The sequence below is a fragment of the Ambystoma mexicanum genome, chromosome 6p (assembly GCF_040938575.1).
Source record: "Ambystoma mexicanum isolate Mex_15411 chromosome 6p, UKY_AmexF1_1, whole genome shotgun sequence".
NCBI classification, from domain to species: domain Eukaryota; kingdom Metazoa; phylum Chordata; class Amphibia; order Caudata; family Ambystomatidae; genus Ambystoma; species Ambystoma mexicanum.
Window position 1 is genome coordinate 538,175,463 of NC_090935.1, and position 27,435 is coordinate 538,202,897.

Genomic DNA, 27,435 nt, shown 5'->3' on the forward strand with positions numbered 1-27,435 from the left:
AGATCCTGTTAATTGACTGTACACAACATCAACAGTCTGCCGTGCAATTAGGGGTTAAGAACAAAAAAAACAAAGAAAAGAGAGATGAACTTATGAATCTAGCTAAAATAGAGACAAATATTGTCCCGCAAATGGATAAATCCTCGGACATCACTCTTACAAGTAGATTGCAAGTCGAAAAAGAAAAGTGTGAAGTAGGGCAACCATGTATTAAAAAGAAGAAAGACAAAGTAAAGAACATAGAACTTTCCTGTAAAAAAGCAATGAATCAACTTAAAAGCAATGCGGGCCAGACTACTCAGGGGCCTGAAAATGATACTGCTGTGACGTATAACATCTTTGACACAAAAAAAAAGGGAATACATTTTGTGAAGAAAATCACGAAAAAATCTAAAAATGTGCCAAATGTTGCGAATGCTAAAATCACAGGCACTAAACAGTTTATCAACACTCTAACATTACCCAAATCAGCTGCTGCGGTAGCGCGCAAGGCTATTGCTAACAAATATCGGGATATGAGTTTACAAAAAGGACGATTGTGTCAAAAAGAGCCAGAAGAATATGAGCCTCTAGACACTTTGATCCTGTTGTCAAATCAGCAAAGAGAAAGCAGGAATACGGGTCCGGACAAGGCACAAAACGGAGGGGAGGTTGCCGGCAAATTGTGTGGCATAATAGGAACAGCACCAGGCAACTTAAGCACTAATCCAAGCCATACTGATAAATTGACTATGGGGAATAGTCCCGATATAACTGTTGAAAGTACAGAATGTCATGATGTACAGAAACTGACCCAATGAGAGAATGGAAAATGGAATTAGAACATTCTTTAAAAAGAATAATTACCCAGACTAACAAGCATGATGTGCATATGCCCAAGGCTAGTGATGGTAGCAGTAAACCATGTGGTGTATCAAGTATAGTAATAGACCACCTGAGCAATGAGACAAACAATACTGAGAAATTGAAAATGTGAAAGAGTCTCGAACTACTTGATGGGGTCGACAGAAAGACACACTGTCGATAAAGCGACTCAGGAAAAATTGATCTCAATGAGTGATTGGAAAACAGAACTAGAACACTCATTAAAAAGGATAATTGTCCAGGCTAATACACATGACACTCCTATGATAAATGTCAGGAATGGTGGAGTGTATACTCCCCTGGCTAATATCGCAAGACAACCCAATTATACACCAAATGTTAAAGCAACTTATGCCTTAAAAGCGGGGGTGCATGCGCCTGTGAGTGATCCAAATACAAACTGTCTATTGATGCAATGTTGTCCTCTTCCTTTTCACTCTTTTGACTTGAATAGACAATCAGTCCTGAATATTTTCTCAGAAATTGTTGCGCTTGATGGGATATGTTCTAATGACATAGAGCAAGTAGAATTTCTTCAAAGAAATGACTTATCTAAGATTAAGTTATGGATGAAGTCATGCTTTGTTAAAAATGCAGTGTGGGAAGCAAGAGAAGATCTATATGAAATGGGCTTCCTACTAGAAAATCCAGCTCTTTTTGCTCAACAACAACCGCTCAAAACCAATATATTCCCAAACCAAACATCTATCAGAAGGGACAAAACAGCAACTCATATATAAACATGACCCGAGCGGATGACTGGATGATAGAGGCTAGAGAAACAAGACTGAAGAATAACTAGCCAGCACAGAAGGATAAGACCTTTTCTCTAGCCTCATGGAACACCAGAGGTTTCAAACATCGTATGAAATCCAGAGATAGCTTGTTAATGGGTTATGATATAGTAGCTTTTCAGGAAATATGGTTGTCTGTTGCCCCGGTATGGGATAAACATATTGCGGTATTGACACCAGCTATCCTTCCAGTCAGAGGTAGACCCATGGCAGGCTTAATGGTAGCCGTTAAAGCATCTCCCAACATGCAAATTGAGCCATGGTTCTCCCTGAATAGCTTTATACAACTAACAAAGATAAAGTTCAATTTAACAACAATTGGTTTGATAAACATATATTGGCACCATGCTGCAATAACCGACTCTGATTTTTACGAGGCTATGGATGAAGCACTGAATCTGACGATATTAGATCCACTTTGTGGTCATGTAATAGTTACGGGAGATTTGAACCTATCATGCTTACCCCAAGTGGGGAAATCTCTGACTCCGATAGCAAAAACTTGGAATGCTTATATGGCTGAACATCAGCTTCTTATGCTAAATGGTACAAAAAAAGGTGATATACCGTCCAAGAATACATGGCATAGAGGGTTACAAAGAGCTACAATAGATTATACATTCGTGGACCGAGACCTCTTTAGTCATATAACGGATTTTTATATAATGCCCCAAAAAATAAGTGATCATGATATTCAATCTCTGAATTGGTCCTGGCTGACAGAATCCAAAACATATGAATCATCCTTGGCTAGAAACCTCACACTAAACACTGCTAAAAATAGGTTTCAATGGAATCCTTCAACCTTGCAAAGTCTAAGTCAAAAGCTAACTCAAGTGCTGAATGAAAGGAGATGTGTTGACTCTAATAGTCCCCCTTCTTATGTTGATGAAATGCAAATCTTTAAGATCAAGAATAAGGATCCTAAGAGTCAGAATACAAAATCGCTGCACGTATTTGACCATGAAGTAGCCATGCATAAAACTCAGTATAGAGCTGATAGAAGGAAAATCATTAGGAATAATGCTCATGATTGCTCACGCATATTGAATACTCTAAAATGTAAATTTAAAAACTGGATTAGAGCAAGAAAGGCTAAAATACATCAACATGATGCAGAGGCTATGCTGAAGAGTCTGCAATCTCAGAACTCAGCTGAAATATGGTCACACTTAAAATATACCCAAAGTAAGATCCAAATAGTGTACCAAATGAATCCAATTCCTCAAGAAATATGGGCTGAGTTTTATAAATCAGTATATGCAGACACTTTAACAATCAGATGTCAGGATACTAAGGACAGGAATGATATAGAGAACCTTGTCTTTGATATTGATGATATTCTACTGTTCATTGCAAAGTTGTCTGCATCTCGTGCTCCTGGCCCAGACGGACTTTCCAATTTTATGCTAAAAAAAAAATCCCACTGCATGGGCCCAAATTCTAGCTACCATTTCCAACCAAATTATGCTATCCAGGTGTATTCCTGATTCTTGGAGGAAATCTATCACCATCCCGATCTACAAAAAGGGTGACAATCAAAATCCTAGCAACTATAGGCCTATATCTCTTCTAGATATACCGAGTAAAATTTGTGCTCGGTTTCTATTAAGAGATATTAACAAATGGTTGAATGAAGCAGGAATTAGAGATCCTAATCAAACTGGCTTTATGCCGGGAATGGGCACTGCAGTTAACCTCCATATATTGGAAGTCATAAAAAAACTAGAATATGAAAAGGGACAGGCAGTATACATGGCTTTCATTGACTTTCAAGCCGCGTTTGATTCTGTGTGTAGAAAACTCCTAATGAACAAACTTTTGGATGCGAAGTGTCCTAATTATCTTGTATTTTGGATTAATGAACTACACTCTCATACTACAGTGCAAATAAGACTGGCCCTTGATGGCTCTCTTTCTGATCCAATTGAAACCTTTCGTGGTTTGAAACAAGGGTGCATTCTGGCAAGTACTTTGTTTAACTTCTTCATGTCAGCTATACAACACGAGTTCAGGAGCATTAAATCTGACCCTCCCCGTTTAGGAGTCCATACTGTCCCCTGGTTATTCTATGCTGATGACCTTGTGCTTTTAGCTAAGACGCCAGGGGGCCTGAAAGCTCTTTTAACGTGCTTGAGTAATTATGCTGATGCAAACTTGTTAAAAATCAACCAAGACAAGTGCAAAATTATGATATTGGAGCCTAAAAAGAAGAAAGCACCGAAAGTTGGAAGGTGGCGAATACAAAGTGTTGATGTAGAGATTGTTAACGAGTACAAGTATTTAGGAGTACTAATTGGCAATGATCTACAGGAGAAATCATACCATCGAGAACTGGAAAAGAAAGTTAATACCGGGATAGCCCAGACCAAGTTGATACAAGGTAAATTTGGAAAATTTTCTTTATCACCTGCCATTATATTTTACAAGCAAAAGGTCACTCCTATAATAATCTATGGGGCAGAAACCAGGGAAATTATGCTGGAGAATGTATGGCTAAGATTAGAGGGCAGATTCTGGAAAAAAGTGTGTGGACTCCCAATGTCGGTTCCGATGTGTTTATTGAGGCATGAAATGGGTTTGGTGTCCTTGCACACAATATATTGCTGGAAAGTGATCTCATTGTATCGAAAATATTTATTAGCGGTCAAAGCAAATGGAATCATGTATACAATGGGCAGATATATGGTGGAATCAGCCAACCCCATGATTCTGAAATGGAGGAAATGGTTAAAAGTATTGATGGAGCTAGCTGGTATTGATGATGACCTACTTATGAACAATCCCGAGAGAGCGAAAACCAAGTTCTGGCTATATGATTGGATTAAAACTAGAGAGGCATGTATGAAATTGAAAGTGTCCAAACGACAAGCCTTTGCAAATAAAAAACTTCATGTTGTTGAAATGTACCTAATGAAGTCTCCAGACCCCAAATTCAGATATTCATATATGAGATTCAGAATGAATATCTGTTTGACAAATGAAGTACGTTTTATGAGGCATATGTCGCCCAACCCTAATTGTAGATTCTGTCTGAGTCCATCAGCAAAAGAGGATTTGAAGCATTTGTTTTGTGAATGCCCGGCTTTAGTGCGACAAAGATGTCTGATGTTTAAACACCTCTTTGAGAATCATATACTGTTGACTGAAGAAAGTTTTTGGAATATTGTGCATAACAGTCAGTCCTGGAAATTGAACATTGCGAGTCTTTTGTTTGTGGAATCGTTAAATTTACCAAATTGCATAGATATCGCAAAAGAGTAGGTCACCGGACAGATTAATAAAATGTCCAATGTTTGTTTCATTTGATGACAAGGTTTTAAATTTTAAAATGTATTTAATAGAAATTGTATCAGTTAATTGCCTTGTAATACTGACAGCTACTATTGTATTTTATTGTTGTTGTTTGAATGTTTTTGAAAGGCTGTATTTTACAGCTATGTCAAAATAAAAAATAAAAAATAAAAAAAAATATGATTTCCTGAGATTAAAAATAAAGGTTTCCTTTAATGGAAAAGTGTAACAAACCATTTTAGCACTTTTGAATGAACTATCCTCATTCGTAAGATTGGAGGCTCACATGAGACTCATTTGGGGGTCACCAGGATAAGCAGCTCTTGAAACCACTAGCCTTTGTGATCTTGGCTCAGGAATATTAGAGGCACTGTGAAACCAAAGTAAAGACAGCACTGATGAGAGCTCTGATTACTTTTTGTCGTTCCCTTACCATGTCCCTCCTATAGCCATCAGCAGCGTTTCATGCCTGCAAAGGGGTTGGCGGAAAGACAAAAGGTAGCAAATTCCATTTCCATTTACAGCACATTAGCAGCGCATTGCTGATGGTGTGTGTGTGTGTGGGGAAAGTGTCAGGGGCATCAGGGCAGATAGCATGGGAAGAACAAATCTACAACAGTGTGCACAAGTGGCAGTGTCAACAGTGGGCAAAGTGTGGTAAGATGAAAACCCAATCAAAGTGCACACATAAAATGTAGTTTCTACTGAAAACGCCTGAGAGCATCAGAGAGTGATTGTTTGGTGTGGTTATTGTCGAGATGGAGTACTCGACATCCACGGCATCGCCCGTAGCACACAGTTTATGCTGGAATGTTTGGTTGTCAAACCCCTGGTAGCATTAGGTGGTAGAACCCTTAAAATCTGAGGCATCATGTCATGGACTACTATGGACAACAAAAACATAATTTCTCCCTTGAAAGCATGTTTAGATTTTAATACTATAGGTCTAATAATATTTCATTAGACAAAGAACATTATTACCTGGCCAGCTACCTTTTGGGTTTAGGGAGACCTTCAGGTGGCCTACTTGTTGCTGTTGATAAAAATGTCTTTTGTTGATTCCGAAAGCTAGTCAAATACTGCTCTATTAGCGATTACAACTAAGCTTGAGGTGACTAGTTGTCTTTGCGAACTGCTGAATTTGGATTTCTTATGGAATCCCACACATTTTGACCAGAAGCTGTTTCAAGATTCTTTAGGAGAGATCTTCTCAACTTGGTTAGAGGAATGATTCTCTCCTATCATCATTGTTGCTGGAGATTTTAATTCTGTTTGTTCAGATTTGGATGATAAAAACTGTGAAATTGTTTAGGGTCCTTAACAGTGGGAAATGAAAACCTCTAATAGATAGGGTTTTTTGATGGTCTCACCTTTTGGCGACATGGGTACTGGTTAAATGTAATGGTAATATTGAGTTTGGTAATCCTCCTGCCCTGACATGGTGTTATGGTGAGTTGATTACATATGGTCTTCACCAATTATATTTGACTGCTGTATGCATTTTAAAGTTATTTTGTCTACACTGGGAGATCACAGTTGTCTCGATGCCACTTTAGGTATTGGACCTATTGAAATATATCAAACAAGAGATACTCGATCTTGATCTCTTACCAAGGGGATTATATTCATTGTCATGAGAAGAATTGTCTTCCTGTTCCTTTATCTTTCCCTGTCTCCCCTATGATCTCCACCCTTCCTACTACTCTCTCTACTCCCTTTTCCCTTTCCCTTTGCTCCTTCCCATACCTCTCCTCTTCTCTTTCTTCCCAAATGCAAATTGTTCCACATGCTGTTTTTCTGGTTTGATTCATGTATATTTTATTGCTTCTATGTTCCATGTTTGATATTTTTCTTGTTGTTAAACTGTAAAGTGCTTTGCAGTAAAGCACTATATAAACAATAAAATACAAATACAAATACAAAATACAAGAATATAATGATGTTCAATAAGAACTTGGAACATCATAGACATATCTTAATTAGCTGTGAGATGAACCATCTCTCCTTTCCATTTGCTTCCTGAGATTTGTTGTGGAAGCTTTCCCTCAACATAAAGCTTCCAACAGTCATCGGTTTGTAATCATTTAAAAAATAGAGAGTACATTGTTATGATGAAGAGGCAGTATTTTAAAAAAGGAACTTCGTTTTCAATTGAGGAAGCTGAAAAATACTCAACTAAATAGAAGTAACTATGATAAGGAAGCAATGCATCTTTAACAACTATATAAAACTGGCTTAAAAGTCATAAAAGCATTATGTTGCATAGAGATAGCCAGACAAATTGCTTTCAATCTTCACCGCTGACTCCTATTTTGGCAAATGCATGGACACAGCATTACAGTATGGCCTATGGATGTTCCAGAAATAACTGGAATGTACCTACTGTATTGAAGTTGTGAGATCTTTTCTATTGTAGAACAGGAAAAAAGTTTAACATCAATTATGCAAGCCAAGAATTCATGTGTGCCTGAACCTAATGGGCTGCCCATTTGTAGTATGAAAGACTCAACAGCTTTGTGGGTTAAAATCCTAAAAAGTTTATTTATTAACCACATAATTGAGATGCAAACCGTTTCTCCACATGGCTTGAGGGCCATGTGGTTCCAATTTGTAAACAATAGCCACTTATGAATTATCGACTAATTGCCTTACAGATCCGAGTAGTAAGATCTTTGCATCATTTATTTTAACTGAACTTGTAAAGAGGGCGGAAGATACTTTTAGATTAGCTAAATATCAGACGAATTCCAGGAAAATGGTAGGAACTCAAATAAATGTTTGTAGATTTACAGTTCTTCAAAAATCAGCTTGGTCAAACACTCCTCCCGATATATTTGCGGCAAGTATGTATTTCAATGCTGCATTTGATTATGTAAATCATTTACGCTTATGGTACAAGTTAGCATCATGGAGCCTACCTAGAGGATTTTTAGTTAATATTATATATTTATATTCAAACACATCTATAAAAATAAACATAACAATTTAGGAGCATTGAGAGAACAAATGCCCACCCTCAAACGCTGAAGGCATGGTTGCATTCTTGCTCTTTGCCTATTCAACCCATATATATCAGATTTGAATTTAGCGTTCTCTAATACAGCTTCTTTTCCCCAAAAGATTGCCAAATTGAGAGTTCCATGGCTCGCTTACGATGATGATGTAGTCCTGTTTGGCTATACTCTGATTGGGCTTCAGTGAGAATTGAACTCTCTTCAACTGGAATTAAATAATAACACAACTAAAATAATCCAGTTTCCAAGATAAATAAAATAAGTTTAACTACCATATCACAGATAATAACATTGATTAAGGTAAACATATTACTCATTCAGTGTTTCAGAAACATTAGAAACAACCTTTTGGCCCTTTATATACAACTGAGGAAGAAGTATTTAATTTTGCAGTCCAAATGAGAAGGATCAAATCAAGATACTAATATCTTGCTTGTTACCTTTGTTAACATTTTATACAGGCAAGAGAATTCTGAGCATCATATATGGACTGGAGTTATGGCACGTGTCAGACTGGAAATGTCTGCCAAAGTTGTAAGACTTATTGTGGCAAAAAAGCTCTCCCTCTGCTGAATTACATGCCTCCTGTGATTATAAGATATGAACTTGCACTATTTTCATTGAAAGCTTCAGTTCAATGGAATACACTAGCACTTTATTTAAAGATTGCATCTTCAACTTCAAAAACATTATTTTTTTATTTAAATATCTTACTACAACAGGGTTCTTGTTGTGAAAGGTTAAAGGAGCTATCTGACGCATTTAAATGTGTAATTCAAGATCTTAATACCAACCCTTCTGACTATGGGAAATCCAGGTCTTCTCAAATGGAAGCTTTGGGGAAAAGATTGGATTAATACACTGGAAGGAATTAGTAAATATAAATTATACAATCACCTAACTTTTAAGTCTAAGAAATTGGGGATATTGCTAGGTTACTTAATAAAGATTCCTGGTGCTTGCCCAAGAGATATATGTTTAAGATTTCATTTAAACATTCACCCAGTTGGCTTCATATGATATGATATGATATGATAGTTTATTTATATAGCGCCTATACATAATGTGTTTCAAAGCGCTTCAAGGCAAGGAAGGGAACAAGGGAAAATAAAACAACATTCTTACAGGCCATGAACAGTAAGGATGTGAAATTAACTATCGTACTCAGCCTGACGACATTTCAGATAGTGCAAGAGCTAAGACATAGATAAGGAAGGGAGGGGGAGAGTGGGAAGGAAATGGAAACTACTGTACTAGGCCTGACGACATTTCTGGTAGAGCCGGAGGAAAACAAAAGGTGAGGGAGAGGGGTGCAGAAAGGGAGGGGAGGAACAAAACAAGTGACTATCATACTAGGCCTGACAACGTTTCAGATGGTGCTGGAGGGAGGGGGGCAATAGTAAGGGGATAGGGGAGCGACAGACGAGGTTGCTATCATAGTAGGTCCAGGGACAATTCTGATAGAGTAAGTGCACAGAATAAAGTAAGGGGGGGAGGGGAGGAGATGGGAAAAGGGAGAGGGGATGGGGAGGAGAGAACAGAGATTGAGCAGTCAAAAAGAGAGGAGAAGCAAGAGAGGAGAGCGAATACAATTGCAGAAGTCAGTAGTAACACATAATGTTGAAAGCCAGGATACAAGATGAAGATGGAACAGCATGTTTCGGGGCCACCATGAGTACAAGATGCAAAGGAAGTCCAGCATGAGAGTTGACAAAGGGTGACGCACCGTGAATCAATGAAGTGCATAAAAGTAAAATCCAGCATTGGCCACAAGACGGTGATGGTGAAACCAGAATGTATCAGGACAGACTCCTGTGTGCAGGAAGGGGGTGGGGTGCACAAGAGAACAACACGGGGGGACCAGAGAGGGTGGGGATGGCCTGGTAGGACAGAGGGTGTAAACACATGTTAGTGCATGCTTACCTGCTGTCTTAGCAGGTGGTCGGACCTTGGATCCTACTGGTCCGAACAGGTCCAAACAGCAATAGCCCTTTTCTTTGACTGCCCTTCACTTTGGACGCCCGGGCGAGAGACACCCTTCATCTAAGAGTTAAGAGCACGAAGGAAGAGGCAGGGCTAAGAAGGTGGGCGGGGCTTAGGCCAGGTGACCTACATCCACTTACAGCTGCTCCACAGCTGCAAAGGAAAAGAGGCTGGAGGGCTCCTTAAGTAGGGAAAAGAGCGGCAAGCAGGAAGGCACCAGGTGGGCGGGGCTTACTAAGTGGTGAAAAGGAGCGGCAAGCAGAAGGCATCAGGTGGGTGGGGCTTGCTAAGTGGTGAAAAGGATTGGCAAGCAGGAAGGCACCAGGTGGGCGGGGCTTGCTAAGTGGTGAAAAGGAGCGGCAAGCAGGAAGGCACCAGGTGGGCAGGGCTTGCTAAGTGGTGAAAAGGAGTGGCAAGCAGGAAGGCACCAGGTGGGTGGGGCTTGCTAAGTGGTGAAAGGAGCAGCAACCAGGAAGGCAACAGGTGGGCGGGGCTTAGGCCAGGTGACCTAGATCCACTTACACCTGCTCCCCAGCTGCAAAGGAAAAGAGGCTGGAGGGCTCCTTAAGTAGGGAAAAGAGCAGCAAGCAGGAAGGCACTAGGTGGGCGGGGCTTGCTAAGTGGTGAAAAGGAGCGGCAAGCAGGAAGGCACCAGATGGGCGGGGCTTGCTAAGTGGTGAAAAGGAGTGGCAAGCAGGAAGCCACAAAGTGGGCATATTATATGTTGTATCAAATTCAAAGAATTTGCCAACTGTATCTCAGTTGTATTAACAGTTAGGGTCTGTAGAAAACTTGAAACATCTGTTCGGATATTGTCAGGTTACACTCCAGTATTGTAAGCTCTTTCTGGGTTACCATATCTGAGTGATGTTTGATGTCAGACATGCTCTGGTACAGAATAGAAGTAGGTAATGTAATGTCTTTTACCATTCTAGAATCTCAAGATGCCCCACCCTCTACCCACCCATAGGCTGACCCTCATCAAAACCCCCTTCGATACAAACCTTCACCTCTTTCTCTCCCATCTCACATCCGAGGTCCCCTCGCTTGTAGCAAAAAGCTGCCAGTCGGGCTCTCCTGAGAATCCCTACCCACCCACCTGAAAAGCATACTAGCCTCCACCTGTACAGGCAGCACGGTACGCTCCATCCTCAACCACTCACTTAGCTCAGGATCCTTCCCGGAAGCACTAAAAACCTCCTACATCAAACCCCTCTTCAGAAAACCTCCACTCCTCCACCAGAACTACCGGCCAATCTTCAACACCTGCTTCATGACCGATCTCATGCACCGCATGGCATAAATGAAGCTTGGACATTTCACGGAAGCCAACAACCTCCTAGAACCTGTGCAATCAGGCTTCAGACTGCTCAGAGGAACAGAATTCTCCCTAGTGTCTGTCTGGGAGAACCTAAAAACAGCTGATGCAGAGGTCTGCACTGTATTCATCCTCCTTGACCTATCGGCTGTGATACCATTGATTACACCATCCTACTGAAAAGGCTAAAAACACTAGGAATCAAAGACACTGCCATCTCCTGGATCTCCTTCTCTAATCGCTCACAAATAATTCTCCGCCTCACTACCAGTACCAAAAGGGGTCCCACAAGGAGCATCCCTTTCTCCCCTGCTCTTCAACATCTATCTAAACCCTTGGCCCGCACTCATCCTCTCCCACAATCTTGCTTGCTACAATTACGCACACAGGGATGGACTAGGAACCAAAAGAGGCCCGGGAAATAATTTTCAAAGTGGCCCCCCATTACATATTTTCAGCAAGACCAACCCTTTTCCTCTGAGAACATTTGGAAATAAAGTTTGTTACTACACAAAAGAGGCCCACCAGGAAATCTCCAGAGTCCCCTATAGGCCAGTCCACCCCTGCCCAGGTTGCAGAGGCCCACCGGGCAGTCTCCAGAGTTCCCTATAGGCATATCATAGAGGAGGACTGAACATCCCTAACATTCAAGTATACGTATGGGTGTGTATGCTTAATCATACAATATATTGGTATCAACCTCCTCTGACACCTCAGCGTATAAAACTCCAGAGAATGATTGCACTACCACATGCTCTAGACATTATCCCTACCATCAGCAGTGCTTGTCACTGCACACTACTGTTACTGGTTAAAAATGCAAGGACAACTGTTAACCTAAGACAATTTCCTTTATCATATGTCCGCCAACATGACCAATACGCTACTCTATACACATATGAACCTGTAAAGATTACACTTCAAACTTTTGAGAAACTGCTCCGTATTCCTCAACACCTGCTAAAACCATAACCGGAACAAGGAATTACCCATCTTTGAATCACTCTGGAAACAAGGCATAATTGTCCCTACCACTAGCCCTTGAAGCACCCCAAAATTACCAGTTAAAAAACAAGAAAAGGGTACATACCAGGTTGTTCAAGATCTTATAGCAGTGATCTCAAGTGCAGCAGAGTGTCTTGACAGTTGGCAGGTTACTCAGCTCTTGTGATCCATACTTTGTGAAGCCTGATTCTTCTCCAGATTTTGAGATTGCACAGAGCATTTTGCAAGAATTCTATGCTTGACTAGGCTTGCCTCGGAGCATTCTGCTCAGCTACCTTAGTCTGACTTGCTTCATCCTACAAGACTCCTCGACCAGCACGATAGCATGCGCAATCTCAATTGCAGCTGATTATCTTGGCGGTTAGACAGTTAGGCGGTATGTGTCTTTAAGAATGTTATGACCTGTATGTCATTTAAGAACACATTCTAATAATTTGAAAGAGCTCACTTAACTCATTTAACAACCTAGACTTTCAAGTAACCTAAATCACCTTTTATTGGCCCTACACTCTATGTACTCCCTCCGTAGTGGGAAAGGAATGGCCCAGCTTATGCCCATTAACCCTGCCCCAATCACCAACTTTGAGATGCTCCAGACTATTAGTTTACCTCTTTCGCCCTACCCGGTGGAACATTTTCTTCAAGCCTTATCACCGTTAACAAATCCCCCCTCGCCCTTCACTCACAAGGATTTTCAACAATCATCTGTTTTGCTAGTTGCATGTCTTCCTTGTGACAAAGTACCTAAGTCTAAGTCTCAATTATGAACACTACCACAAAGGAAAATTAGAGATTATTTCTCTGCGCCTCTGATTGTTGCAACAACAGAGCTAGATTCAGCTCACCATGTTGCTGCCTTGTGTGAGAACCCTCAAGGTATCCCCTTCCTTCAACACCTTTTCCCCATCCTACCACGTAGGACATTCAAAACCGCTGTCCCACCCCCTTTTCCGAGACGAACACTTTTGCACGACACACCAGAGAACGGACTAACACCAGACCCTTTTACCCGACATGTCCCAATCCAAGGGTGAGGCAAAGTCAGGCAATTCATCAGAATCACACACACACAACAGCCTTTTCCCTTTCCACAGGGATAAAAGGTGGAGTAAGAGAGCACAGTACAAGCACATCAGACAGCATGATGAGAGGCTAACCAGGTGTGGCAGTTCAAGAGAAGGAGAACGACGGCGGGAAGCGAGAGGGTGGCGAGGAGAGAAGCGACCTTGCCCATTTCACCAGAGGTCTGCGGAACCTTCGTGGAAGAGAGCCAAAGACCGCGAACAATAGCACAATGATCTTGCAGCAGATGGCAAGGTTACATGAAGCATGTCGATGCTGATAAGCGGGAGTGAGGGAAACTGCAGCTACCATGGTACCAGCCTTGACTCCAGTTACGAAGAAAGACAAGCTGTTCATCACAGCCAGTGAGTCGAGGCAGTCTTCGTACGTTGAGTCCTCTTCCTCTTCTTTTTCACCTACTTCGGAATAACTGCCGCTGTGTAGGTTGTCTACTCTACAAACAACCTCAAACAATACAATGGAAGGCTTCCAATCTGACATATTGACAGAAATAAATCAAGTATTATGTGTACTGGTATCCCTTCATGAGAGTTTAAAATCGCATTAATTAAAGTTTATTTAAATTTGAAAACATTAATGTGTAGACTAATCTGAAGAACGTTTTACTTAATCAAAGAAAATGTAGGCAGAAAATGTGGTAGAGCTGCCAGGATACAGGCAAATGTGGATATGGTTTCCGGCACCCTGTCTGGCTGCATTGCCACCGGAATACAGGTGCCGGCGGAGCAGTGTTGATCCCCATTCATGGAGCCCCATAAGAGTACATGAGGGGACATTCTGTCGTTACCGCCACCGGCAATGCCATTGGTGGTAACAAGGGCTTTTTTGGCTGATAGGGTGCCTGGCTTACCTCCAGGTAACCCAGGTACCCCACCGGCACTCCCATAGTCAGGCGGTCCGGTAAAGTGCTGGTATCCTTAGATACCTGCCCTTTATTACCGGACCGCCCGGCTCGGAATGAACACCAATATTTGTAAAATTCTGGTCCAATGGACAGTGATATGCTCAATAAAACCACAGTGTATTTATCGCGGGAGCCAGTAGATTACATGAGGTGTGTGTCGGGTGAAGCAGGAAGCGCAGCACAACTGATAGAGGATTCCAGGAACAATGGTTGTTTTACTTCTACTGTATCTAGTCAGCCTCTAGAGGTAGGCCCTGCTGCAGTGGATCAGGCAAACATAAGGAGGTTACTATCTGCTTCATATGGTATAGTGACAATGGGAAATGTATCCACCGAATGGCCCTTTCACTGGTCCTTCCCCATCAATAGGAAGTTTTAGTCCTATAAGTGGGGATGAGGCAGAGACTGTTCCTGTGGGACTACCTCCGGCGAATGCCACACAAAACGGCCCCTTGAAGATGGGTGGTAAAGGGACCCGGAAAATGAAAAATATGCCATTCCACAGGCTGAATAAGCAAGCTACTAAAAGCGTTTTGAACTGTTTCTTAAAACAATCCCTTATCAAAAGAATTCCGGACGTGAGTGTGAAATGGGAGAGGTGGTGGGGAATGCTCTAGGTAGGCAGGTATCAAGTGAAAGCGAGAATGGTTGTATTTTATTACTGCGTCCTACGATCAACGCCACCAGCTTGTAGGGGCGTCTATATCCTCTGAACCTTTGAATATGGACCAGGTTCCTACTTGCAGTGGGGTGTTTATGTCAGATTCCATGGTTGGTAATGATTTGCAGACTAATGTTGCTTCCGCTACCTGGGTTTCGTGTCATTAAAACACTCCATTGATATCAACCAGTGAGGTAGAGACCAATAAGGTAATCACTGTTCCTATACAGTGTAAGAATCCCTTACTTCCTTGTACAGATGAAGTTACACACAGTAAGAACTTAGTTTCCCGTACCTTTGTTGCAGAAGATAATCAATCGCAGTTCCCCTCTTCTAAGTTTAGTTGGGAAATGAAGAGGGGAAACGAGTCACTCCAGAAACCCCAATGAGAGATATACAGCATCTTGAAGGGCACAAAGGATAGAGATCCTGTAAATGATAAGGGAAAGCATTATCCAAAGGGTCCGGTAAGAACACTGGAACAAGAATTGAAATGTCAGCATGATTCTTCCGGGGACACGCAATCAGAAGGTGACCTTAAAGTGTGCTAAGAAAGTGTTTTGCACGATAATAAACATATTGTATTGAATCGTACCAACATACTGCGGCTAATGAATGAAATTCCTTCTCTTAGTGCCATTTCTTCATGGGCCATTGATAGAATATTCTTTTTTGACCATTTTAGAATGGACAAAGTGCAGGTTGAATTTAGATCGAGAATGGTTCTTGATGCAGTTGTGAGTGAACTTAGCACCATCTGTATGAGGGATGGTGATCGTGTGAACCTTCCTCCAAGAGAAATTGTGGTTACTCTGACCTTGGATCAAAGTCAGGAGGTCTGGATGTAGACTTGTAAGAGTAGCAGGGCGACAGAGGCACAATCCAGTGATTGGTCACGGCTTTTGGGCTCCTCAACCAGTTAAACACTGGATTGTGTCTCGCATTCTTCCTAACAGCAGCTAAAATGTAATATCCTTTATGTCATGGATGATCCAAGAAAGGCAGGGAGACTGTGGGCTATACTGCCTTTGATCCTGACCATTTCAGAAAATTCTGCAAGGCTCCAGAGATCTCTAATAGTACTGTGGAACTATATTAATTTATCTGTGAAAACACTTAGACAAAAAGAGACCTCAAAGCACTCCGGGGTAGAACTTACTTTGTAGCATTTGAGGAGTGGCACCTCTTGCTCCCAGAATACCATCCTCCAAGAAGGTGTCCCACACAAAGTACAATCTGCGCAAACAAAAGGGCCAATTGAAAACACAGCAGGCTACTCCGGAGGAGTGCGCATTGGCAAGTGTGAAACCAAATAGGAGAGCAAAAAAAGCACTACCACCTGACCATGTTATTACTGTTTTATTCCACTAAATCATCAGCAGGAAACTAATTTTACCGCAATGGAGGAAATTGTAGTGCCTGGAAACGATGGAGTCAACTCCCAGGATTCGACCAACTTCTCCAACTTACTGTCCCCCACTAGCTCAATCCAATTTATAATTAATCACACATGTATTTGTCTACAAGAGACCTGGTCAACCACGTCTATGATCTTAGATGGCTATATAATATTTCAGTCCTATGCTAAGAAGGGAGAGCGAGGTAGACCCTACGGTGGTTTACTCATAGGGGTGGTCCACACAGTATGCTCAAAACACAAGCATCCTGATTGTAAATCTATGGGGAACCTGTGTGCAAATCGGGCTGCTACGAGAATCAGTTGGTCAGATAAGAACATAAGACAAGTGGTAGGAGCTCTAGCAGAAGATAGATTTACTAACTTCTCCCAATTTTACGCTATGTCTGCAAATTCAATTGAGAACTGGATCTGCTCATTCTCAGGTGCACGTGCCACTACTGGTGTGTGTATGATGATCAGAGAACTCAATAAGCACTTGCCCAACGATAGGCAAATCAGAGATGCCAAAAGGAATATAAGGGCTGAGCTCCGACACGCTAAGAAAATAGATGTATTCACTGCGTAATGTTATGCCACAGTTAGGATTATCAAAAACAGGTACAGAGCAGTTATCAAACATAGGAGAAGCTCTGAGAGAAACTTACGATGGCAGAGATTGGTACAAACAATATGCTCAAAGAATGTGAGGAGCATCTGGTCCCTCCTAAGCGAAGCAAGGGGCCCAGGGAACGGTCAACTAATTAACCCAATTGGTCCCGTGGAATGGGTGAACTTCCTTGAGAGTCGTAACACACCTCAGAATGAGGAATGCTCTTCCCATTGAGTATTGCCCCGCTGGAACCACCAATTGATGTGTCGTATGAATCAATACTGGACAAGATCAAGCAGCTAAAATCTTCTAGTGCCCCTGGCCCAAATGGGCTGGCTAATGTAGTAATCAAGAGCCAACCCGAATTTTGGGCCAGATTATTAACAATTATGTTTGAGAAAGTTCTATCAGAAGGCAAAATACCTCCTTCCTGGCAGACGGCCATACTAATCCCTGTTTTTAAAAAGAAAAAGAGAGCAGACCTCTACCTGAAAATGTGCTTTAGTACAAAGAATGTCCTGCTGACAGTCATTTTCCAGGAATATGATATGATATGGTATTTACAACGCGCCTATACACAAGTGGACACATTTTTTGCCGAGATATGCTGGTCACTCAGAGGAGGGAATAATGTAGTGAAAATGCAGAGCTCCCTGGCTAAGCGCATTGAACTCTGGGATTGGCTGGAGAATTATGCCCAATGAGTTAGTTAAAAAAAATCAGTTTGTGACACACAGGCTATATACATTCAAGAAGCCCCATGATTACCTTAACCTTTGTCCCTCTATGAGACTTAGGCATTTTACTTTGCTAATGAGAGTAGCACAGCTTCCCACCTTGATGGTGACGGGCATCATTAATAAGATTCCTAAGGAAGAACAGTTTTGCAGACTCTGTAATAATCTTGAAATACCAGAGTCAGCCAAACACCTGTTGACCGAATGCCCCTCAATGTCCAAAACATTTGAGCGCTATATTGGCATCTATGTTCACAACTTAGAAACAATCAGAGAAATGTCTTTCTGGCTTTATTGTACTAATATTAGGACCATACGATTGCTTACTGCTCTTTACAATATTTGACTGAAGATTGGAACCACATCAGGTATATCAATATAAGGAACTGGATATTTAAATTGAAAACTGGCCCCGATTACAGCACTATCTAGCATGTACTGGGGAAGAAGGCCTATTAGGTCGAGGAGTCAGGGGATGATCCTTGTGGATTTGTTTAAGACACCCTTTATAATAGATGCACCTAAGGAATATTGAAGTTTGAAACTCATTGTGCATGTTAAGTTGCTCGTAGTGTAAGAAAGAAGTCACGCAACCTGCGAATGAATGTCAATAATGTTTAGAAATAATTAATTGTTTGCTTTTCTCTTTTTAACATCGGATTTTTGTTGTTTTGTAAGTAATCGTATTTTGGATTCTATGATTAGATTTTCTGTAACATGTGTAAAGTTTATGGTTTAAACTAAATCACATTATTAATAATAATAATAATAATAATAATACTAATACTAATAATAATAATACTAATAATAATAATAATAATAATAATAATAATATTAATACTAATAATAATACTAATAATAATAAACTGATCATTTACCTTCAAGAAACGTGGTTATTAGAGCTTCCTGTTATTGACAGTTATGATTGCAATTTCCAGTCAGCGAAAAAGTGGTCGGCCGTCTGGAGGGCTATTGACCTTAGTTAAATCTAGCCCGTTTTACACAATTATTAAGAGTATAAAGCAGCCATTTGGCTTTATATCAACCCATGTTAGATCATCTATTGGGAGTAATTGTGATATTCTGGTCATTAATATTTACTGCCATCTAGGTTGTGGTAATCTAAACATTTTTACCAACCATATAGTGAATACAATCGATGAGTGGCTGGATAAATGGGTATGGGGTTTGATCCTACTTTCCGGTGACCGCATGTTCTGAAGTGAATCTAAATAGAGGAACCATTTCTGGTCTCAAAGAGAAGGACTATTATTGTTATGTTTGGGTAAAAGCACTTGTGGGAGTTGGACCAGTGCTGTTGAATAGGGCTGCCATAGGTGAAATACACAGTCCATCCTCCCGACTGAATTTTGAACGCAGACTTTGAATTGGATGGGTGTAAGAAAGGAGAGCTGGTAGGAATTCATCTTAATGATGCGGGGAATAGGCTTAGTGGCAATCCCTTGATGGTGTGCCGTGTTACTGCAAGCTTCTCAAGTTACCCCCAAACCACTTCTTCCAGAGAGAGTTGAATGATCACTTCTCAGTGGATAATTTTGAAAGCTCTGTCGAGGATTTAATAAACATGTGCTTGTTTAGATCAGGTACCCCTGTTAGGGTGGTGACGGGTAACCATCTGCACCTTTATGACATAGAAGTGGCAACAAGAAAGCAAAACATGCAAGCCCAAATAGGAATGATTAGTAGAAACCTTACATCATCGCTGAAAACAAGACGGGCGTTTATTAGCAAAGTCAAGCGGACATACAGGAATCGTCGGAAGTTAAATTGTGCTATTAGGTGCCAAAGAAAAGCGGAAAAGATGCTTCAAGCATTAATGTTTTGAAGAATAAAAGGGCCCGAGAGGCAGTCTGAAAATGCCCTTGAATCATCAGTGGTTTATTTCTTTTCATAGAACTCTTCACCCAGTTTCTTTGCCATCTCTTGCTAGGTGGGTTAGGTGGTTTATGGGTTTATGTCTTTGGCTAGCATCAATGTGTCTATGTTCAGCACTCATTCCGCTAGAAGGGCCATGACTTCTAAGAACAATTGGTTGGTAGCCAAACTAGATGACACCCTCGAGGAAACCAATTGGTCTAAAGCGCATGTTTGCCATATGCTATATTGTAAACACATTGCGTATGCTGCTTCAGTGGTGATTTCAAGGTTTTGGACGTGCTTATTATGAAGCCTCCATGCCATGCCATAGAATATTATTTTGTTCACTACATTAGGCAAAAGGAACAGGATTATATTGGGTCACGTAAGCAAGTATCTCACCATCCAACCCCTAACCCTCTGTGGCTGTCTTCTTGCTGCACCTCTGGGGCAATTGGCAGTTATTGTCTTTGCTCTCTGAGGTTGTCATTGCTCGTCGGTGTATACGAGATATATCGTGTTCATGGAAAGAGAGTGGCAGAAAGAGGACATGTTGTAGGCGACAACACTGGATGATTGTTGCTGGTGGATCCGCGATTTGCATGGAATTATCAGAATTGTATTAGAATTTTCTTTGTTGAAAAGGTTCATTCTTAATGCTTGAACGAAACAAAGAAATGCATTACACGTTCTTCATTGCCCACAACAGAATCACGATTCCCTTTCCTAACTTACTAAGAACCCCTGGCAATGGGCAATGTTGACTGGTGTATAAAAGAGTGTTTCCCTTTCATACAGAAAGCCCCAGTGCACTGATTACATAATCTGTAGTGCAAATGTATGTGCTTTGCGGGTTTCCTGTATGTCTGCACACAGAAACCACAGGAAACAGGAGACAAGAGAATGATACCCAGTCATGGCTGCCTTTATGTTCGCCAAGTGCCTAATCTTAAGTGGGGTTTCCTGACAAGTATTATTTATTCATTGATGTACGACTCAAAGGAGATGTCTTTACGCGTCGCCCCTACAAATGCAATGATGTTTTTGGGCAAGTCAACTTGATATCATTGTATAACGTTAATGACAGTAATAATGAAAATGAAGGCAACATCCTGTGAATAAGATGGCTGCCTGAACATGAGCTTGGGCGAAAGGGCGTTGATGATCAAGTGCATTATAATAGCGTGAGGGTTGCTGTGGGCCAAACTATGTTCATAGCACCGCAATGGGTATTCGTTATTTTGAGGGAAAATGCCAAATATGAGCAACACAGGACACTTTCTGTAGCCAGACATACTTGCGGTTTGATTGTAAAAGCCCCTATTGAAGTGTTAAACGAGTGTTGTTCCTTCAAGTAACCCCGATGAAAGATTGGGTCAAATAGATTGCAGACATACCGGAATTCGGCTTGTGATTTAAGAAGTGTACAGCAAGTCGCTAAGCATCAGCGGTCAAGTCCTGAACATTAAAGTGAGGGGACTCATCAACAAACGCAAAGGGATGTGACATCACCACAAATTAGCATATCAAGGTGAAATATTCACATTTCATTACATTGGCTTTGCATAACCACCCAAATTGCACAGGACGAATGGCTTTGCCTTTCAAAAAATCAACACACACAAAACCAAGAGAGGATATGTTCTTCTAATAGTGTTTTTGAAAACGTTAAAGGTGTGCATGTTTTAAACACCACGAACCAATACAAACGTTTTCCCTGGAACTTGCAGTACCGAAATGGGACATTTCACCTTTAGTTGTTTGGTATTTTTCATCAAGTTATATAGTGCAGTGGTGAAGTGGTCAGCCTGCTAACCTCGGGACTGCAGGTTCGATCCCTGAGGTCATCTTAAATTCAAAGAGGACATTAAGGGCCTGGTTCATAGAAGTATTTTTATAATGGTGCAATCCCATAGGAAAACGATCTGTGAATCAGGCCCTAAATGTTTGGCATTTTAGCTGGGGGTTGTTGTGTCCACCCTCTGAAAAAAGTGGGTGAACTCCATCCACCCGCCTGTACCCTCGACTTGACCCCTGCTAAGGATACAACTTGTGGAACACAATATTCATTGAACAGTATTCCTCTTTCTTTTGACGTTCATAGCACGGCTGTGGGAGTTCATTTTGTTGGGGTTAATATGACCTAATCTGAGGCAAAGCTTGGTATATCTGATTGCAGCACACATCTCTGAAACAAGTGTCCATAGCTATAATTCGCTCTGCCAACCATATTGTCATGTGTCATCTTGGGCAGTAATGCTTTACTATAAGAAATTTAGCATGATATGTGAGTGTTTCTGTCAGAAACAATGACACAATTAATAAGAGCATTGAGGGGAGCTATGCTTAAACCAAGTGTGCTCCACAATGGTACACAATGGTCCGTGAGCAGGATGTCATAGAGGTGGAGGAGGTTGGCAACATGCACTCAGACATCACAGATTACAAACATGCGTTATATGTATTTAGGATGAGGTTCCATGGATGGCGGGACTGGGTTTTAGTCGGGAGGGATGAGGCCCATGTAGGTAGTTCTCAGGAAACCTGGTATTTGCAGAATTTGAGCCCCTCTCAGATCAGGGCCCTCTCTCTGCCAGGGCATGTCTTTATTTATTGAGAAATGTGTCATTTGAACATTTTAACTGATTTAATCGAAAAGAAATCAGAAAGATACACCAGTGTACCTTGCTTAGGCTACACCAACATTGTGTAGCAAGAGGCCACCAGCATACTCCTTCCCCCTCACTGGTGCTACAAGACTGGGAAGGCAATGTCTGCTCTGAATTGCAAAACTTCACCGGTGTTGGATTTAACTGGAACGCCCCGGAACATCGATTTATTGGGCCTCATTACAAGTATGGTGGTAAGGCAACAACGGCTTGTATCTATTGTACTTTTTTCATGATTTACCCTACACTCTACAAAACCGATTGTTCAATGTTTTCTCGGGGGATGGGGAAGAATTCCCCCTGACCTCCCAAACCCATTTTCTTTAGTTCGGGCTGAATGTTACGCTCGGTTGCAATCGCATACTTGTGGCAAATATTTACACCCTCCAAAAAAAACAACTCACCAGCCTTGGTGGCTGGTATATTTGTGGACCACGCTCCGTCCCCTTCTTTCTACTCTACATGAAACATTTAAGCTTTGATTCCAAAACATATTTACTTCTTTCACTTGCAGTAGTGCATGCCCTTGCAGCGGCATAATCATCATGTTAATTGGCCACCCGTGGTTGTTCGGGCTGGCCCGGGTTGTGGCGTTCCCTGTGCTTTGTTAAGGAACTTGGGGGGGCGGGCACATCATGGCTACAGGGGGGTCCCCACATTTTGTGCTAGGCCATTGTCTGTCAAAGGGGTAGTGTGCAGTGCGCACCTTGAAGTCTGACAGTGTGTCCCCGGGTGAGAAGCAAGTTGTGCGTGTTTTCAATTTAAAATAACTGTGTGGTGCCACCGATTTGTGTGTGCAGCAATGATATTACATTAAATGGTTGGGGCTTTTTAAGTCCTCTGGCACCCAGTATTGCGCTTGGATAATAAAAACTATGGGGGGGTCTTGGGTATTTTGAAAGAACCTTTCCCAGGTATTATACTCCAGAAAAGATAACATTATCATGTGCACTCCCCTGTGTGCACGCAGACCAGTCTAATAGGTTTCTTCTATGGTAGTGGTAGCTGACTCATAGTTACATTTATAATCAGGGAATTTTGTTGATACTAAATCCTGGTCAATGATTTAATTTTCAGGCCTTTCTCGTGCAGCATTTTGCTCCTGGATAAACAACTGTTAGGCAGAATCATATGCAGTACCCCTTGGGAACACCAAACACAATTAAGACTACAAGTGACAGTACAATTTCACCTTTGGTACAAGCCTATACCACACAGTAAAGTGTTAGCGATGGCTGGGCAGCCAAACATATGTCAAGAGTAAAGTGAGCAGTACAAGAGGTTACACAAAGGACAATTACTATGGTTCAAATAAACATTGATTCAAGGTTTCTGAGTAAAATAACATACATTTATTTACACCATCAGTTATAAAACAGTTCACTATCATAAAGATGCAGAAAATCACAATCTTAATATACTGCAACAACCCCCAATCAATTCTAGACAGGTTAGGCTCAAAATAAAGTGTGAGCAACATGGCACTCCAGCAATTTAAAAGGGAGAAAAGACAAGGTTATTCAAAATCAACAACACCAACAAGTTATAGGCAGGGCAATCTAGAAAAGGCTACTACAACTAGGATTCACGTCAATAGGCCTGGGCCAATGTTAATGGTTCAGAGTCTTTGCAGAGGATCACACAGTTCAGAGTAGTTTTCGGTTAAGTCTTTGCCAAGGGTTCAAAACGGAGTTGGTTGGAGGAAAAGTTATTCAAAGGAGGAGAGAAGGACAAGCCTTCAGAGTGCGACTTGGGTTCTCCAAGGAGATCCTGTGTAGGGGGTCTCAAACCCCTCCCTCACATCCTGTCCACCCAGACACTCAGGCGCCTAAGGAGGGCTTCTGTGCAGAAGCCTGCCAAAGGACGGCGAACAAAGGAACCAAACCTGGTTTGGCACGCATAGTAAAACACGAGAAAGACCTTTGCAAAAAGAAATGACAAATAAACCCGACCGGAACCAAATAAAAATAAAAAGGGTCCAGCGGGTTAGAGTTTGAGGCTACCACCATAGCCTATAATGGTACAGAGGCTATTTTCATAGCTCACGGTAGAATAAACATGGTAGATACCACTGCCACCAGCCAAATCTTAGAGAAAGGGGAACATACTAATGTTCCATGAGAATCAGACAAAAGGGGATAACTATTAACCCCTCCAGTACTCTATTGGAAAATAGGATGTACTGGGTCTGTAAATTTAAAAAGACTAGTGAAGTCAATGCCAACTTTACAGGTTCTGGGAGACAGTAGTCAGTCCCAGAAAATGGAGTTTAAAAGTGGGAAGTCTGAAAAGACAACCCTGTGTCACTACACTGAAGGCGCTGGGTGACACACAGGAAAAAGATGAAGCCTATGGGGTGGGTGAGACTCCATAGCCCATGAGCATAAAAATGTACAACACACAGCACAACACATGTAAGAGTGGGGAAAAAAAGCTCACCCTCTTACCAGGTAAAAAGATTGAACCTTAGAAATCCAGCAAAGCTGCTGAGGGACTCAACAGGTAAGGGAAATTAGCCATTCTGGAGAATTTTCCCTAAAGAACAACAGTGCGCCCTTGCCAATGTTAGTGCTTTCTTGGCTAGTTTAACATAGCAATGCAACAGATAACGAGTACTTCTGTGTGTATTGATCTATAGATGTTTCATACTCTGGCTGTAGCCTGCATTACAGATTTCAGTTACCCTATTAGAAGTACTGCCTTATGTATGTTTTACATATAGACCCCCACGTTGTATCTGGAAAATGACATGGCCCAAATGTGTGATTGTGGACTAATCACGCCTCCCTCTGTGCCTCGGTACTTATATCTGGCTGAAAAAGAGCGCCTGGAAACACGGGTGCTAGATGCATCTGAAGAATCTGAAGGTCATTTGCCATCACTTCCAGTGATGTCATTTGGGGACAGGGTCAAATGACATCACTTCCTGTGCTGTCAACAACGGTCAAGGAGTCGTGTGATGTAACTTCCACTACTCCTGGCATTTTGGCAAAATGACGTCCACGGAAACCTCACCTTGAAAAGTGGTGCTTTTGGGAACACTCTTGAACGCTTGCAGTCACTATGCTCTTAACATCAAGAGAAAAAGAAAGGAGTGCAAGCAGGAGACAACGCGGAGTCACGTGGGAATTAGAGACTGAGCACCGAGGGGAGTAAAGGGAGAACGATATGGCCAGCTGGGGTAGAGTCAGAAATTAATTTAAATATAAGGAGGAGCTATCTGGAGAGGGCTCGGGGTTATATGGAAACTCATCCCGTGTAAATGGAGTGGGTAGAGTTGGGAGAGGGAAGGTTTTACAGAATATGCATAATAACGTTTACTCTTTCGTTCAGGTGGGCAAAGAGCATGGATAAAGGCCCTGGAGGAGAGTAGGGTATGAGTTAAGAGAGGTGAGGATGAGTGAAAATCAAGGTTTCATTAGCGTGGCGGGAAAGGCGGGCACGGATGGTGAAAGTTCATCAGTACACTTCACAAAAGAGCAGTGTTGTTTTAAGTCGAGGAGAGCAGAGTTTGAAGCAATCTAATGTAGTATTCCCCAGTTCTGTTTTCATGACTTTCTCTATTGATTTGTGCTCTTACACTCCACCCTTCCCAAGCGCTGCTTTTTCACAGGAGACAAAATGAGATATATGGCTCTGTGTCCCATCACTCATCTTGAAATATCATTAAATGGCAGAGGGATAAGCAGCAGCAGCAGCAGCCTTGACAATATGCCACCTGGCAAACGGTGAAAGATCAAGAAGCAGCGAGCTCATGTGTATTTTACTGGAGAGTTGAGCTCTATTGTGCGTACATATTTATAGGGACCTGGTGCGCACCCCCCGCCAGTGTAATAGTACCTTACACAGACAGATCCGCTGCCCACTTCACCCTTCACCGCAGAAACGAGCACACACAGTGGTGTAATCCCCTGCAGCCAGAACGAAGTGACTGGCAGTACTTAAAGCACAATCAAAAATCCATTTTACTTCCTGCTCCAAAATGAAACCCATGCCTAAGAGGAGACGGGACGAGCATGGCATATGATTCATGCGGAGCAGAACAGCTGCGGGAAAGGAAATGATACCGACCGAGACGCGGGCGTCGTCCATAATTTCCCTCTTCGAGCATATGTCAAAATCTCAGCCCGGGTGACAGTATTGGCGTTGCTGCGCACCCAGGCTGCACGTTTTTTTTTTTCAGGCAACGTTTAGGTGCTGTTGTGTAATATTAAGTAATGAAGCCAAGATTAAAGCTGAGTCTGAATTGTAGGTGCTTGACCACATAACCTCTCAGTTCCATTTGGCACAGATATCTGTTAATGTTTGGTTTCCCATGGATAAAATAATAGTTTACACAAACCACATAATAAAACAACCTCACCAAATATATTGTTCAGCAAATACAATGGAGACTTAAAAAACACAGTCAAAGAAAATTCATACGTGCACTTGATTGTAGTTATTGTTTCACACTGCCTGCAGCTTGTTTTGTCCCCTATCATTTCTAATCAACCAACATGTACTCCTCCTGGAGCATATCTAGTTAATATTAGTCACTCCCAATTACCAATTTACTATGGCGTGTGCTGCCACCTCCAACTAATTGCTCCACATTTAGAATTGTCTGCTGATAGCAAAGAGACAAAAGACATTTGATAGAACTTGTGTATCCATTTGTCTTCATTTATAGGCGAGTTGCAAATTGAAAAAAAAACAAACAGGAACAGAGCTCGTGAGAACAGCTGATCCTATGCCCTCCGATGTACAAATTCAGTGTTCACCGAACCCTTCAAGAAAGGAGAACTATAAACATGTAGGGCCGGATTTACAAAATCACTTTTGAATGGGAAACCCTATTAAAAAGATTTTGTATATCACGCCCTTAGTGTCTAGCCCTACTAATGCGAGAGAGAAGGATGTAAATGTTCAAGGTGTGCCCCACTCCGGCGAGACAGAAGATATGTAAAAATGAATTGTGTGTCCCCACCCTATGAGAGAGGAGAGATGTAAAGATTTTGGGCCCGATTCATAGAAAACGCACATAAATCCTGCAAAGTCCCTCACGCTGAACGTATTTATGGAATGCTTACTGCAAAATAACCCTAAGAGTAAGTATTGGCCCGGAAACGCCCCCACACACGAAGCAAATCCAGCCATGTATACCAACCTTTGCGCCTTCCTTGTCTACGAAGTAATGCAGCTCGGAAATACTGTGTGAGAAGCCCTCAACCAAGGTAGCA